A 16,927-nucleotide genomic window follows, 5' to 3' on the forward strand; every position below is an offset into this window, starting at 1 on the left:
AAGACCATTGGACTAATGAGGAGATCAAAGAAGAAATTAAAAAATTTTTTGAATTGAACGACAAGGAGGACACTAATATCCTAAATGTATGGGATGCAGCAAAGCAGTAATAAGAGGAAAATATATAGCAATAGAAGCTCACATCAAGAAACAAGAAAGAACACAAAGAAACAACCTCATCTCGAAGCTCAAAGATCTAGAAAAAGAACAACAAAAAAACCCCAAAACCAGTAGAAGAAAAGAAATAATAAAAACCAAATCAGAAATAAATGAAATTGAAACTAAAAAACAATCCAAAAGATCAATGAAACCAAGAGCTGGTTTTTTTGAAAATCATAAAATAGACAAACCCCTAGCCAGGCTCACAAAGGAAAAGGGAGAAAGCACAATAAACAGGATCATCAATGAAAGAGGAGAAATCACAACGGACACAGCAGAAATCAAAAGAATAATCAGTAACTACTATGAACAGTTATATGGAAACAAGTTTAACAATCTAGAGGAGATGGACAAATTCCTACAACTCTACAATCACCCAAAGCTAGATAAAGAAGAAATAGAACACCTAAACAGACCAATTACAATTAGCGAAATTGAAATGGTAATAAAAAACCTCCCCAAAAACAAAAGCCCAGGACTGATGGATTTACAAATGAATTCTACCAAACATTCAGAGACGAATTAGTGCCTATCCTTCACAAACTCTTCCAAAAAATTGAGAGGAGGGACAATACAAACACGTTTTATGAAGCCAACATTACACTAATACCAAAACCGAACAAGGACAACACAAAAAAGGAAAACTACAGGCCAATCTCCCTAATGAACACTGATGCAAAAATCCTCAATAAATTTTAGGCTATCAGAATCAACAATGTATCCATAAGATAATTCACCACGACCAAGTTGGATTCATTCCAGGGGCACAAGGATGGTTTAACATCCGAAAATCAATCAACGTTATCCAACACATCAACAAAAAGAAATATAAAAACCATATGATAATATCAATAGATGCTGAGAAAGCTTTCGACAAAGTGCAACACCCTTCATGATAAAAGCCCTTGAAATTCTTGGGATACAAGGAACATACCTCAACATCATAAAGGCCATCTATGACAAGCCAACAGCCAGTATCATTCTCAATGGTGAAAAGCTGAAAGCAATTCCATTAAGATCTGGAACAAGACAAGGATGTCCACTCTCACCATTGCTTTTCAATATAATACTGGAAGTCCTAGCCAGGGCAATAAGACAAGAGAAAGACATCCAAGGAATCCAAATAGGAAAAGAAGAAGTCAAACTATCACTATTTGCAGACGATATGATATTATACATAGAGAACCCCAAAAACCCCACAGAAAAGCTAATTCGACTCATCAATCAGTTCAGTAAAGTGGCAGGATACAAAATCAACACGCAAAAGTCAGTAGCCTTCCTATACACAAACAATAAATCTGAAGAAGAAGAAATCAAAAAGACCATCCCTTTTGTTATTGAAACAAAAAAAATCAAATATTTGGGAATAAATCTAACAAAAGAGGTAAAGGACCTATACAAAGAAACTATAAAACACTGTTAAAAGAAATAGAAGAAGACACAAAGAAATGGAGAGACATCCCCTGCTCATGGATTGGAAGAATAAACATTATTAAAATGGCCATCCTACCAAAAGCAATATACAGATTCAATGCTATTCCAATCAAAATTTCAATGTCATTCTTCAAAGAAATAGAACAATTATTGATGAAATTCATATGGAATCACCAAAAAACCCAAATAGCCAAAGCTCTCCTGAAAAAAAAAAGAAGGGAATGGAGGCATCAGACTCCCAGACTTCAAACTATACTACAAAGCCATAATCATCAAAACTGCATGGTATTGGAACAAGAACAGACATACAGACCAATGGAATCGAATAGAAAATCCAGAAATAAACCCACAGATTTATGGTCAACTAATCTTTGACAAAGGAGCAAAGACTATGCATTGGAGCAAAGAAAGTTTGTTCAATAAATGGTGCTGGGAAAACTGGGTCGCTACATGCAAAAGAATGAAGCTTGACCACCACCTCACACCATACACAAAAATCAACTCAAAATGGATTAAAGAACTAGACATAAGACCTGAAACCATAAAATATATAGAAGGAAATATAGGCGAAACACTACGTGATTTGCACATCAAAGACATCTTTACAGACACATCACCCAAAGCAGTGATAGTGAAGGCAAAGATAAACAGCTGGGACTACATCAAATTAAAGAGCTTTTGCACAGCAAAAGAGACAATAACAAAAACAAAGAGAAACCCCACCAACTGGGAGAACATTTTTGCACCCAACACTAATTATAAAGGACTGATCACAAAAATCTGCAAAGAGCTGATGAGACTCAACAACAACAAAGAAAATAATCCAGTCAAAAAATGGGCAGAAGAGCTTAAAAGAAACTTCTCTGAAGAGGAAATGCAAATGGCCAACAGGCATATGAAAAAATGTTCAACATCACTTGTCATCAGGGAAATGCAAATCAAAACTACCATGAGATACCATCTTACACCAGTGAGAATGGCACATATTAAAAAAACTAGCAACAACAAATGTTGGCGAGGGTGTGGAGAAAAAGGAACTCTTCTGCACTGTTGGTGGGAGTGCAAACTGGTCCAACCACTGTGGAAAGCTGTATGGAGATTTCTGGACCTACTAAACATAGAGCTTCCATATGATCCAGCAATTCCACTCCTAGGTATTTACCCAAAGGACACAGAAACATCAATTCCAAAGAACACCTGCACCCCTATGTTTATAGCAGCACTGTTTACAATAGCTAAGCTTTGGAAACAACCCAAATGCCCAAAAGTAGATGACTGGATCAAGAAGATGTGGTACATATATACCATGGAATATTACTCAGCATTCAAAAAAGATAAACACATGCAATTTGCAGCAACATGGATGGCGCTGGAAGGGATCATGCTCAGCGAAATAAGCCAAAAAGAAAAAGAAAAATACCGGATGGTCTCACTCATAGCAGGAATCTAGAAAACTTAAATAAGGGACCAGGAAAATGAATAACTATAAGAAAGTGAAAATCAAAATCAACAAAAAACTATGAACCAGAGACACTTTTAGGGGGGCGGGGGTGGGAGGGGAGGGATTGGGGTCAGAATGGGGGGGCTGCAATTGTATGGGGAATATAACAATAAAATTTATTAAAAAAAAAAAAAAAAAAAAAGAAACAAAGGAAGGAGAGGAGCCTCCCAGGTGGTGCAGCGGTGGACGGTTGAGCGCTGGATTGCCAAGCTGCCAGCAGCCTCTACAGCACCGGTTCAATTCCTGGCCTCAATGCGAGGGTCCCACAAAGCGGGCAGACCTCTCCTGCCGCCCTCTGCTCCCCTCAGCAATGTGTTTCGTCAAGTCTGCCTGTTCTGCTTTTCACTTTGTCTCTGGTGAGTTCTCTCACCCTCCTGTGCTTCTGACTGTACCCAGTGCTTGCATAAATAAATCTTAAAAAAAAAACAGAGGAATGTGAATCGGAGGGCCTCTACTTTATAGGCTGAGTGGGATGTGGACCAGGGGTGCAGTGATGTGTACCTGAGTTGGGCCCATGTGCTCGCATACATACTGCTTGTCCACAGGGACCGGTTTGACCCTGCAAAGCTGATGCCAGGACGTGTTGCCCAAGACCTTGACAGCCGTTGGTGTAGTCAGGATGATCGTGTGTGGACCCATCCACTTTGGCGGAAGTGATTTTGGAGAGATGGCTTTCAGAAGAACCTGGTCTCCAGGGCACAGCAGGTTGACAGGTGCATCAGGAGACAGAAGCACAGGTTGTGGCAGACAACAGTCTGCATATTCTTGGAGCAGCTGTCTGAGCAAAGAGATGTATGAAAAATATCCAGCCAACAGCGTAGGTTGGACGGGGAGTTCATGGTTAACAAGAATAGGTCTGCCATACATCCGTTTAAGGCAGGGTCAGGAACAAGGGGCCACAGGGAGTGGCTCGATGGTGCTCTAAAGCCAGTGTGAGCAGCTCTACCCAGGATTTACGCAGCTCAGTGGAGAGTTTGGTTAGGTGATCTCTGGTAAAACCATTCACCCGATCTACCTTACCAGAGGATTGCGGTCCGGAGGAAATGTGTAGTTTCCATGTGATGCCCAGGGAGGAGAACTGTGGAGTAATCTTTGAGATAAAGGTGGGTCCAATGTCCGACTGGTGATGGTGTCCACCATAGTAAGAAGAGGGTGTTATCTGTGTTAGGGAGTGGAACACCCTTGAGGCCTGGCATGATTGAGAGTTGAGGATTGGGAGAGGGAGATGATGGTCTTTGACAAAGAGAGTAGAATCTAACAGACAAGTAGGTGATGGAGGGGAGAGAGCTTGTTGAATGAGCAGGTCCTGGAGCCTAGGTGGAGAACTAAAGTTTACAGATTAGCCCAGTGTGGGTTTTAAGGCCTGTCTAGCGAGACAAGCAGCTGCCACAAGTGCACGCAGGCAGGGCTGCCATCTTCTTACAGTGGGATCCATTTGTTTAGAGATATAAGCAACTGTTTGCTGGACTGGCCCAGGTTGGTCCAGAATCCCTAGAGCAATGCCCTGTTGCTCATCTGTCCATAACAGGAATGGCTTTCCCGGGTCTGGGAGAGAGAAGGCTCATCTCAGAGAGTGTTGTATGGATAAAACAGAAAAAATGGGGTGTAGAAACAAAGAAAAGCTTAATCATGATCACTGGGCCTACTAGGGGCAGCATCCATGGCAGTAAGGGAGAGCTTGTCCACGTTTGGTTGTACTGGCCCCAGCTTCAGCTGACAAAGTATCGATCAGAGGGGGCTTTGCTGGTCAGATGAGCAAGCCCATGAGTGTGTTGAAAGAGGGGGAGACACCTGCGTACACACGGATTCTCACCAAAATCTCCCTCTCAGACATTCAACACTTTATTTTGCTTTATTTCTTATGCCATTTCATTTAACTCATCCTGCTTTACATTATCTTAAGGCCCTTCAGAATATCCCTCTTCCATACATTTCTTTTTTCAAACACACATACCTCACCTCACTTGCATTTACCAGACTTAGCTAAACCTTAGTTTTAGAAGAGAATTGAACACCATCTAAACAATGATGAAAAAACAAAAATTTAAGGTAGATAGCCCCTGTAGCTTTTCCTTCCTGTCCCCAGTGATTTAATTGGCAGAGACTGGTGTCCCAAGCCTGCATCTGTTGGGTGATACTAATGTTTCCAATTTGGCTAAGGTCACACTGTGGGGTTTGAATCCAGGGAGGAGGAGGGGTGGGTGGCCATCTGGAGATGATTTTTAAAAGGAGAAATTCCAGCTGGACTGACACTGTAAGAATCCCAAGCTGCAAAATCCCTCCTGCACGTACTCCATGACAAGCTGCAGCTTCGGCCCAGGGGACACTGGGCACATAGTTGTGCTCACTGGGGGACTGAGATTGATCATAGCCTAGGCTTCGAGGAGCAGGAAGATGTGTGGATTTCCCAGCTGAGCAGGTCGTGGTGGAGTAGGCCTGCTCTGTGAATAACCTCTGCCCACCTTGGAGAGTCCCATTTGGATTCTAATATAATGGTCCCCGAGTCTTTCTTAAGGGGAGCTAGAGAGCCTCTCTATCTGCTACTTGCAATCTGTGCGTTTTACCACCTGGGGCCAAGCCTTTGCAAGAGCTCCTGCATCCTCTGCACCATCTGTGTGCCCAGGGGTGAGCAGCAGGTCTCTCCTACCAAGGGGACAGAACCTAAGATGGGCGAGAGAGGTCCAGGTTCCCCACCTCTGGCCCTGGGGCCACTGGAGGCTCTGCCCACACAGCCCCACAACCCTCCCCTGGTCCTGTACCTGCTCACCTCTCCTCAACCCTTCCACACCATACCCCTCACCCGCTGTCCTCCCCTCCAGGTGCTTCACCAGTTTCATTGCCCGCCTGGCCCTTCACCTGTTCTGCTCCAGGGACATCTGTGCTCCAGGGACATCTGTGCTGCCCAGACTTCTGTTCTGCAGTCCTGTGAGTCTCATGCTGCTCCTGGCCCCTCTGACTGGGCCCAGCACCTGGGCCTCTCCAGAGCCTCAACCTTCCCTGGTGTACTCCTGTTCCCCATGGCCACTGAGTGGTAGTGCTTTGGGGGTGGGTGTCTTCTGCCAGTTATGGCCCTATTTTCAATCTTTGTTGCTCTCCAGTTCCAATGCTGCACAGCAGCAACAAAATTCCAGGATAATTTCTAATACTCTATCTCTGGCCCTGATGATTGCTGAAGGGTCACTGTACTGGAAGGCCAGCCACGTATTGGGAGACATCTTAGGGTGTTGCTGCAGGGCTGGAGAGCTGGACAGATTGTGGTGGCCCTGCTTTCCTGGTCCCTCTCCAGCTGGGGGGCCTGTCTCAGTGGTGCTGCTGTGCTCCCCAGCGTCATCCAGCTGGAAGACTGACACCGAGGTGCTGCTGTGCTCCCTGGTGTCCTCCTGCTGGGGTCCGACCACAGAGGTGCTGGTGTCCCCCCAGGCGTCCTCCAGCTCTGGGCCTAGCATGGAGGGTCTGCCCTTTGGGGTGTCCTCTAGCAGGGGGCCTGGCCCTGTGGCAGTGGTGTGCTTCTGGGCGTCCTCCAGCTCAGGGACCTGGCGGAGATAACCCTGTTGCCCGGAGTGGCATCCTTTCCCCTCTTTTGCAATTCCAGCTTTCGCAGGATCCCCGGCCTTCAGGTATTCCCCAAAACCTCAGGCTGTGGGAGGGGGGCGGTTGGGCATCCTTTCCGCTCTTTTGCACTGGGTGCTTTCGCAGGATAACTGGCTTGGGGTATTCCCCGAAGCCTTGGGTCACCAGGCTCCTGGAAGGTGATGCACTTCGGCACCTGGAAAGTGACGCGCCTTGGCCGCTCCTCCCCCTCCTCCTCATAGTCCTCCTCCCCCGCCTGCTTCCTGGAGCGGAGGATCAGGTAGGTGGCCATGACCTCGTCGTACTTGTTAGCGTCAATGGCCTCCCGAATTTCCTGCCTCTGGTAGCCCAGGCGCTCCATACCTTTGGTTATGGCTGGGTCCTGGGGGCAGAGTGACGGCTCGCTGAAGGGCAGGAGTCCCTTGCTTGTTTCTGCTATCCAGGCGTGCTGCTGGATGCTCTCCAGGGGGCGGAGCCTCCAGGGGTCCTGTGCCAGCATTTTGGCCAGCAGGTCCCCGCCCTGGACCGTGAGGTAGGAGGTCAGGTGGAGGTTCCCACCCAGGACACGCTCCCTGATCGCCCTGAGGCTGGGCCCCCTGAAGGGCAGTGTGCCGGTCACCATTTGGTAAGGAATGATGCCCAGGCTCCACACATCCACCTTGGGGCCTTTGTACCTCTGGCCAAGGTAGATCACAGGGTCCCTGTGTTCTGGGTTACAGCAGCACGTGCTCAACGCCCGGTTGAAGCCCTGGTCGCTGATTCCAAAGTCTGCCAGCTTGACTTTTCCCTCTCGGGTCAGCACTCACCAGCCCTGACTGTGCTCACTGCCCTTGTGCTACCTCCACTGACAACTGACTCTCCTACGATATTAATAAATTTACTAGTACTAATAGTACTCAAGTATTCACTAAATCTCACTAAATACTGACAATGCTAACTTAACTCAACCAGCAATACTAACTTCACTCTCTTTACTAGCAATACTAACTACACTACAAATACTATGGGTATAAATTTCTATTTCCCTGTTTTCCTAATCTTAAAGTCTGACTGTTTATCGTAAAAATTGCTAAGTTACTTTGGACTTCTAATAATCTATACAGGGCACTTAATGGTTGAGAAAACTTCCAAATTGCTTATCGGGTCTGTGTAAAGTTTTGTTAAAACTACTTAGCCTGCTAAAACTATAGAGTGAAAATTCAGCTCTTGCGAGTTAAACTCCCAACCTAAGATTTCTTTTTTTTTAGAGATTTATTTATTTATTTATTTATTTATTTATTTATTTATATAAGCACTGGGTACAGTCAGAAGTGCAGGAGGGTGAGAGATTTCACCAGAGCCAGAGGGGAAAGCACAGCAGGCAGACCAACCAAGTATACTGCTGAGGGGAGCAGCGGGTTGCAGGAGAGTTCTGAGCCCCATGTGGGACCCTCAAATGGGAATTGAACCAACCAGCCACGCAACCCAGTGCTCAACTGCTGTGCCACCGGGGAGGCCCCAAAATCAGATTTCTAGTGAGAGTCCAGGAATAAGCAAACTATAAAATAAGATCTTAATGTTTCTCTTCTCCTGTATACCTCATGGTACATAAAAAAAAAAAAAAAGTTAAAGCCAACAAGTCACTCTTTTTTTTTTTTTTAATAGAGGCATGTTTTATTTATTTGTTTGTTTATTTATACAAGCACTGGGGTACAGTCAGAAGCGCGGGAGGGTGAGAGAATTCACCAGAGCCAGAGTGGGGAGCAGAGCAGGCAGAAGGACCGAAGTACACTGCTGAGGGGAGCAGCGGGCGGCAGGAGAGGCCTGCGCGTCATGTGGGACCCTCCACCGGTGGCCGGGGAGCAGCCGGGGATCGAACCGGCGCCACAGAGGCCGCGGGCAGCTTCGCAACCCAGTGCTCAACTGCGGCGAGGAGATGCTGCGAGTAAGATCTCCCATTAAAAAAAAAAAAAAAAAAGTTAATAGGGAGGAAAAGCAGCAGGTCCCAATGAGAACTGGGGCACGGAAGATAAATGGACGACTCCAGCAAACTACCCGAAGAAGAAAGTTGCCGTAAAAGAGGACTAGAAGGGAGGAAAGCGCAGAACCCTGCCCCCCCTCACCCACAAAGTCGGCACTCTCCAACCAACAGAGAGGAGGAAAAAAACAAACTAAAACAAACAACAAGAACAAACTACGCAGCAAGTGGGACTGGGAGTGGAAAGGAAATACTTCAGCCACCACACCCTGTGAACGGGAGCTGTGGAGAACCCTGCAGGATTCACCACGATGGTAAGCGAACGGCTCCAGGCGCCATTAGAGAACAACAGAGACTCTGGAGACCTGCACACAGCCCCGGGCTGGCCGGTAAGCTTGCTCCGAAAAGCGGTGTGCTGGAAAAGCAAACGCACATCAGGATTGCTCGAAAAAGCGGCACGCTTGAAAAGCAAACGTGCATCAGATCGCGGCTGCCCAGGTCCCCGCACCTGCGACCTAGGCTTGCGGGGAGACACACGGGGGCCCTCACTGAGGTGAAAGTCCCTCACTGAGTAATCAGAAACCAGGCGCCTGGACACGGGAGAAGAGGTGCAAAAGGCGCCATTCCTGGGGCCACTGAACTGGGCTACAGCCCACGTCCTGGACCTGAGGGCTTTGGAACTGAGACCCGGGGCACGAAATTCGGGGCGTGGGCCCTCCACGTTGGTGGGGCACAAGCCAGACACAGCACCCCAAAGCCGTTGAGGTTTTCCCTACCATTTCCACTCTGTTCCCTGTCCCACGGGGTGAAAAACACATCTCCCCAAGGGCTCTAGGAGAGATCTCTGGCGCCACCTAGTGACCAGAAAAAAAGTCACTAACACCTTTCTTTAGAAAAGACTGCTTGACCAGCAGAAGGCTCCTGGAGGAACCCGTGGCCAGCTGGGAAGTTAGCCCACCCCAGGCCCCTTCAGACCAGCAGTCTGAGCCCACAGGGGGAGTGGGCACCCACAGCCGGGGCAGACCGGGCATGCAGAAGAGTGTGCCTGAGACCGGATGTGCAGTGAGTGCATCCCGCATCGCCATTTTATAACAGGGACATTTCTTCAGTAAAGACTACCTGCAGAAGGCTCCCTCAGGAGCCAGAGGTGAGTGGGGAAGCTCGCCCATGCCAGGCCCCTTCTGGCCTGCAGTCCAAACCCAGAGGGGGAGCGGGAACCCACCGCCGGGGCAGACCAAGCGCACAGGGGAGTGTGTCCCCACATCAGCATTTTAGAACAGGCACCTTTCTTCAGTAAAGACTGCTTGAAACAGACAGATGGTTCCTGGAGGAGACAGAGGGGAGTGGAGTAGCTCACCCAAGATGCCGGCCAGTCACAGCAACACAGTGTCCCAATGCATACGACAAATTAGAAAACAGACAGTAGGGAGTAGAATAACCACACACAACCTAACAAGCCCTCAGGAAAAAAGCACACCACAAAAAGAAAACCACCCCCCAGATTGCAACGACAGTAACTTGGAAGAACTTCTGAGACTTCCAGAAAGAGAATTTAAAATTGCCGTGATTTAAAAAAAAATGATAGAACTCATAAAGGAAAACAATGATCAGAAGATGGAAAGAGTCCCTAAAGAGGGAAAACAATGGTCAGAAGAATGAAATTGAGTCTCTAAAGAGGGAAGCAGGGCCTCCCCTGGTGGCACAGCCATTGAGCGCTGGGCTGCGAAGCTGCCCGCGGCCTCTGCAGTGCCGGTTCGATCCCTGGCCACCCGGCGAGGGTCCCACATGGCGTGCAGACCTCTCCTACCGCCCGCTGCTCCCCTCAGCAGTGTACTTTGTCACTCTGCCTGTTCTGCCCTCCGCTCTGGCTCTGGTGAATTCTCTCACCCTCCTGCGCTTCTGACTGTACCCAGAATAAAATAACATAAATAAATAATAAATAAATAAATAAATCTTTAAAAAAAAAGAGGGAAGCAAAAGAAACGCAGGAGATCAAAGAATTAATGGAGGAATTAAAGAACACTGGGAAAAGCAATGAAAGCAGAATAGATGAAATGGAAGAACAAATAAGTACTCTTGAAGAAACAGAAATAAAAAGAACCAAAACAGAAAAGGAAAGAGAAGTACGAAGGAAAAAGAACGAAGAAAGACTTCTGGAACTATCTGACTCCATGAGGAAACAAAACATAAGAGTTATAGGTAAACCAGAAGGAGAGAAGAGAGATGTAGGAACAGAGAAAATGTTCCAGGAGATAATTGAAGAGAACTTCCCAAATGTGAAGAAGGAGCTGAAAATTGATATACCAGAAGCAAGAAGAACACCAAACTTCCACGACAAAAGGAAAAATACAGCAAGACACATAATAGTAAAGCTCCCAAGAATCTAGGACAAGGAAAAAATAATGAAGCTGACAAGAGGGAAGAAACAGATAACATTCAAAGGAAAAACCAATCAGGCTGACATCAGACTTCTCCGAGGAAACACTCCGGCCAGGGAGAGAATGGAGGGACATAGTCAACAGACTCCAAGAAAACAGATGCCAACCAAGAATACTCTATCCCGCAAAGTTCTCCTTCCTTTATGAAGAAAGAATAAGGACCTTCCCAGACAAACAGAAACTCCGGAATTTCATTATGACTAAACCACCACTCCAAAAAATACTACAAGTAATCCTAAAGCCAGATCCACAGAGGGACGAATAACAACAAAAGAAGGCCAAAAAAAAGTTATTAAAAGAATAAATAAATAAAATCAAAGGAAAGACAAACACAATGGCAAATACAGATGCTAACATATCAATATTAACTTTAAATGTAAATGGACTAAACTCTTCAATGAAAAGACACAGAGTTGCAGCCTGGATTAAGAAATAAAACCCAACCTTTTGCTGTCTCCAGGAAACACATCTACCTACAAAAGATAAAAATAGACTCAAAGTTAAAGGATGGAAAACAATCCTACAAGCAAATGGACCAAAAGAGAAAGCAGGAACAGCTATACTTATATCAGATAAAACAGATTTCAAACTCCAAAAGATAAAAACAGACCCGAATGGTCACTACATTATGATCAAGGGAACAATACTTCAAGAAGAAATAACACTCATTAACATATACTCACCAAAGGAAGGAGCACCAAAATATATTAAAAAAAAATAAAGGCAATCAAGGCAATTTGATGAAAAAAAAAATTGCCCTCCCTGGCAATTGGCCTGTACCCTAGTTCATGTATAAATAAATAAATATTTATAAAATTTAAATAAAAAATATACAATTTTGAGAAATATTTTCTCTAAAGGAATTAGTAAAAACAGTTTCAATATTTCATCAATAGAAATGTCTCAGTATTTTCACAGATAGAATAACTATTTTTTTTTTTAAATGACTACTTTTTAAAACTAATGCACATGACCAACATTTTAAAAAAAGAATAAAAAAAATATCCATTTGTATCACTGTCTAATGCCTTAGGAGTGTTAGTTATAAATGACACCTATATAAAGTCTAATAAAAAGTCCCCAATTTTGAGATCACAATTTAAGATTTTGGTAATCAAAAACTAGATCAAAACTTAATGCCTGAATTTGAAGCATGCAAGCATTACATTTTTCATATTGAGTATCAGTATTTTATGTTGAAATGTCTTTATTTTCAAAAGGAAGCACATAGTATTCAGGAAAAAAAATAGTAATTGATCTAGTCTACATCAAAAAAGATAAGTTTGCATTTTGATGATTACACCTAAATCTCTTGATAAAATTCTTTTCCAGAAAAATCCCAGATTGACTTCTTTCTTTCCCCTTGTCCTAGCAAAAATTAGCCTCGTGGGCAAGTTCCTCAGCAACACTGTGTTCCTCACTGGTATGTAGGAAATATATATGATATTAAGTCTCTCTTATTTTTCTTGGTTTTCATCCATCTATCTAGTACTTGCCTAAGAAAGAAAATTGATTTTTGGGATGTTAGAATTTGCAACACTGAAATTAATTTAAAATTCCAGTCCTAAGAAAAACTAACAGTTACAATTGGTATCTCTCCCTTAAATTTTTTCTTTTATCATTATTTAAATGGTGGCCAAATTTCATATAAAACTAAGGTGTTATTAAGTTTAAGAATGAGAATTTGTTAAACAATATCACTTTCTCTAAATATTGTTGAGCTTGCAGGTTTATATTTTGCTTCTTAGTATAAGAAAACTAAAATTTAATGACATCTCACCTAAACAAATTAAGACAGTTAAAATATGTGTTTCCGTACAGTTATCCATGATAACAGGGTGGTCCCCAGGTAAAGGAGGAGTTCCAGGTTCTCTGCCAACACAAAGGAAGGGAGAGAAGGGAGCTGAGAAGGGAGAGAAGAAGCTGAAGTGGAGACTAAGAAGGAAAGAAGCAGGATGGAGCCAGAAGGAGACCTAGAGGAGGCACATGGAGCCGAGAGACACGTGCAGAAACTGCACTTGCCTTTTGGTCGTGGACTAGGTGACAACAGCATGGGCGAGAGACCGGTGGGGAGATGACAATGGTGGTTTTTGTCTTGATTTTGATTTTGCTCTTTTCCTCCCAGATTTGTCTGGTTGTTTCTGATCCTTTTCTGTGGGTCCCCACTGGAAGGCGCTTTAGACTTGGGGCAGGCTTTCAGGCCTTGCTCTAGGCCAATCCTGTATGGGTGGACTTTTCCCCACAAGGGGACAGGTAACTTTGGATGCTTGATTTAGAAACTATATTCTTTACCTTTCCTGCATTGTTTACTAATTGTATTAACGTTCCTTTTCATTTAAGTCTCATATGTTTTCTGTTGATGCGGCGGATGGCAGAACCTATTTAGAGCAGGCAGGTTTGTGGTGTCTGGGCTGCCCTTCTCCCTGACCTCTAACAGATTCTTTGTCTTTTCTGTATTGTTTACTAATTGTGGTAAAGTTCCTTTCCATTAAAATCTTAAATGTTTTGTGTCGATGCGGCAGATGGCAGAACCTATTTAGAGCAAGCAGCTTTGGCTGTTCTGCGGTGCCCCTCTCCCTGCCCTATAGTAGACTGACTACTGACACCTCCTGGATGACAAGTGATAGGGCCCAAGGACGTCACCAGGTCCCCAATGACATGGTCTCTGTGGTTAAGCCTAGGGTAACCCTGGATATCACAGGTAAGATATTAATTTTCTGATTGCTATAGGAGCCATTTACTCTGTACTCACCCAGCATTTGGGACCCAACTTCCCCTCCTCACAAAATATAATAGGAATGCCTTAATGGCAGACAGAATAGAAAGTCTGGAAAGGAGGTACCCTGACACCAGAACCTGACTCACAAGGAGGTAGGGATAGAGGGAAATAGCATGTCCATTAACTCAGCTGTAGAGGTAGTGACCCTTAGGCACCAGGGCCTTATCACAAGGCATGAGACCCAAGCAGGATCAGATGCTCTAGGGAGTCGAGCACAGACCTGAGGGGAAAGATTTGGAGATTGGGCCCATCCTGGAATCTCCACTCCCCATCCTGGTATCTCGGTCCCTCTTGGATTCTGCGTGGTTATCCAAAATCAGCAACCAACTGACGGCTCACAAGGAGTGACTCCCCCAAATAGAAGAGGACTGTGTCTATAAAGTCTCTGCAGTGGCTCAGGGCAGCACTCCCTCTACCCACCTGGGACTGTGTAGGTTCCTCTTCTTACCAACTCTCTCCCTCTGCAGGGCAGCAGCTTCCTGCCCGCCTATGACCTGTCAAGGCCGCCTGCCTGCAACCATGCAGGCCTCTCTCAGCAAAACCTGCCCCATTCCCTTTCCCTAATAAACCTGTTCTTTAAATATAACTACTGTCTCTGTCTCGTGGAGAAACTCGCCTGGGAAACTCGCCGCATGCCACTGACAGGGGAGCACTGACACCTTTCCCAGAGTGAACCTCAGGACCCCGCTGTAACGCAACCAACCCATTCCAGATGGGTTTATGAACGGTTCTAGCAGCCACATGCTCCTCGCCCTTGTTTGTAGTCGCCGTTCTCCTCCGCACACTCCACTGCTCTCCTCCACCCTTGACACCGCACCCCCACCCTACTCCAGGTGCCACCATCAGGCCTGCGTTCAGGCCCGCAGGGATCTGTCATCTCTCCTAATGGCGGGAGGGCAGAAAAGCCTGATGCTTTTTAACTTTCCCTACAATCCACCCCCTCAGGGTTTTCTGCCAGAACATCTACATATATAAAATTTTGTTTCTTAGCAAATATACACAATGCAGCCATGGCCCACAAAAGTGAATAGTATGCATCACACTATAACAAAATACAACAGAACACAAGTTAGTACAGGCCAGGTATCAACCTAGTGGCAAAAGACATTCATTGGCACCAGCAGATGATCCACCAAATCTGCTGCCTAAGGCACTGCAGCATGCAAGGAGGGAACTAGCTTATTTAACTCATGATAATCTACCCTCATGCGCCAAGAGCCATCGGGTTTCTTCACTGGCCACACAGGTGAATTGTCGGGACTGTGAAAAATATGCACAATGCCCGGTTTCTCCAGTTCTGATATTGTGCCCGTAATTTCCTTGTAGCCTCCGGGCAACTGATATTGCTTGGTGTTAGTCACTCGCCTAGGGACTGGCAGTTGTGTGGGCAGATGCTTAGTGTGTCCTCTCACCACTGCCTTTACCACATGCACTCTAAGGTGAAACTCTCTGGCTGTGGTCTCTAGCCATAAGCCACGTAGTACTTCCACCCCCATGATATCCTCCAGGATGGGTGATACATATACTTTATACACTTTTGGGGGGTAATCACCCAATCCCCAGAGATAGTCTCACGGCTGTCACCTTGACACTCTGGCCTCCATAGCCATCAATACAAATAGACCCATGACATCTTTCTGGATTTCCATAGAGCAGAGTACATTCTGCTCCTGTGTCTGCCAGAGCTAATACCCTTTGCATGTTAGTTGGGGACCAGTGGATGGCAAGCTCCACATGTGGCCTCCGGTCCCCCTCCGTCCCCTGTGGACAGGTTCCTTGGCCCTCACCCTATTTGAAAGTGATCAGGCCATCACCCGAGGATGGGGTTGGCAGCAAGTGTCTTCCAGGTGCAGGGTATGTGCCTGAGGCCTGGTGATTCCAGGCTCCCCCTGAGCAGCAGTCCTTCTCATGGTCATGAACCTGTGGTCTTCTTGCAGCTGCTGCCATAATTCCAACAAACATAGATTGGGCTGTGCATGTATTTTACTGCTATCTACACCTGCTCTCACTAAATCTGTCCACATTTGGTTATGGTGACTTTAATAAATTCTGTATGCCAAGAGGCTTCCTTTCCCTCCTTGGCATTCATTTTCACTTTTCAGCAACTACCCATATTCCCTTCTGAGTTTGAGAGTGCCAGTTCTCAACTTCGCCCAAGCTGGCTATCATTGTTGTGACGTCATGTAGCTGACGACCCACACGGGTGCTAGAAACTGCCATGAGGGATCCAAATGAGGATGAGGGACATTTTTAATACTAAGTCTCTCATCCCTGCTGTGAAACGCTCGTCATCAGGACCACGGGAATTCACATGAAACATGGCCTGCTGCATCCCCAATTCCCGAATGACCTGTACCAGCTTGGCGTATGTCTCCCATCCACTAACTGTGTCTGGCACATCTCCTGCATCAGCCAGACTGTCCGTATGGCAGCCATTATCCATTCCCGGAGGGTGGGGTTGCCCTGTTCATACCGTTGGCTGTTCTGTATCCTCTGTCGCAAGGATGGGTGTAAAGCCATGGAGGCCAGTCTCTCTATCACTTGTGCATACAAATATTCCATCCAGCCCAGGCCCCACAAATGTAGCAGCCAGGCTGCCAGGGTTCCCTGGATTCTGGTGGAAACTGTTTGCCCAAGTCCACAGTTTCTGCCTGGGTGTATGGTGATAGGAAGTAAATTCTCATTTGTGGTGGTCCAGCAGCCTGACCACCCCCCCCCCTGGGCCATGGGTGGCTGCTGCTTTATTTCTGAGTCACCACTTGGTGGGCCGGAGCAAGGGACCAGCCTCCACTCCTCTCCAAGAGATCCGGCATCTCCGGGTCGCAGTTTGGTTTGCCATCGCCAGTTGGGACTCGGGCAAAGGGCCAGCCTCCCCCTCCTCCTGTCCTGAGGAGGGTCTGGCATCTTGGAGTTGCAGGTGGTTTGCCACCACAGCTGCGATTCGGGCAAAGGGCCAGCATCTTCTCCTTCCTGTCTGAGCTGGAGTCTGGCATCTCCAGAACGGTGGGTTGGTTTCTCTGAACTTCCTCCTCCAGAATCCTCGAACATTGTTGCAGTTTTTGCATCTCTTCCCGCATCTCATCCCATAC

The sequence above is a fragment of the Talpa occidentalis genome, unplaced genomic scaffold (assembly GCF_014898055.3).
Source record: "Talpa occidentalis isolate TD23 unplaced genomic scaffold, MPIMG_talOcc4v2.1 talOcc4.18, whole genome shotgun sequence".
In the NCBI taxonomy this organism is placed as follows: domain Eukaryota; kingdom Metazoa; phylum Chordata; class Mammalia; order Eulipotyphla; family Talpidae; genus Talpa; species Talpa occidentalis.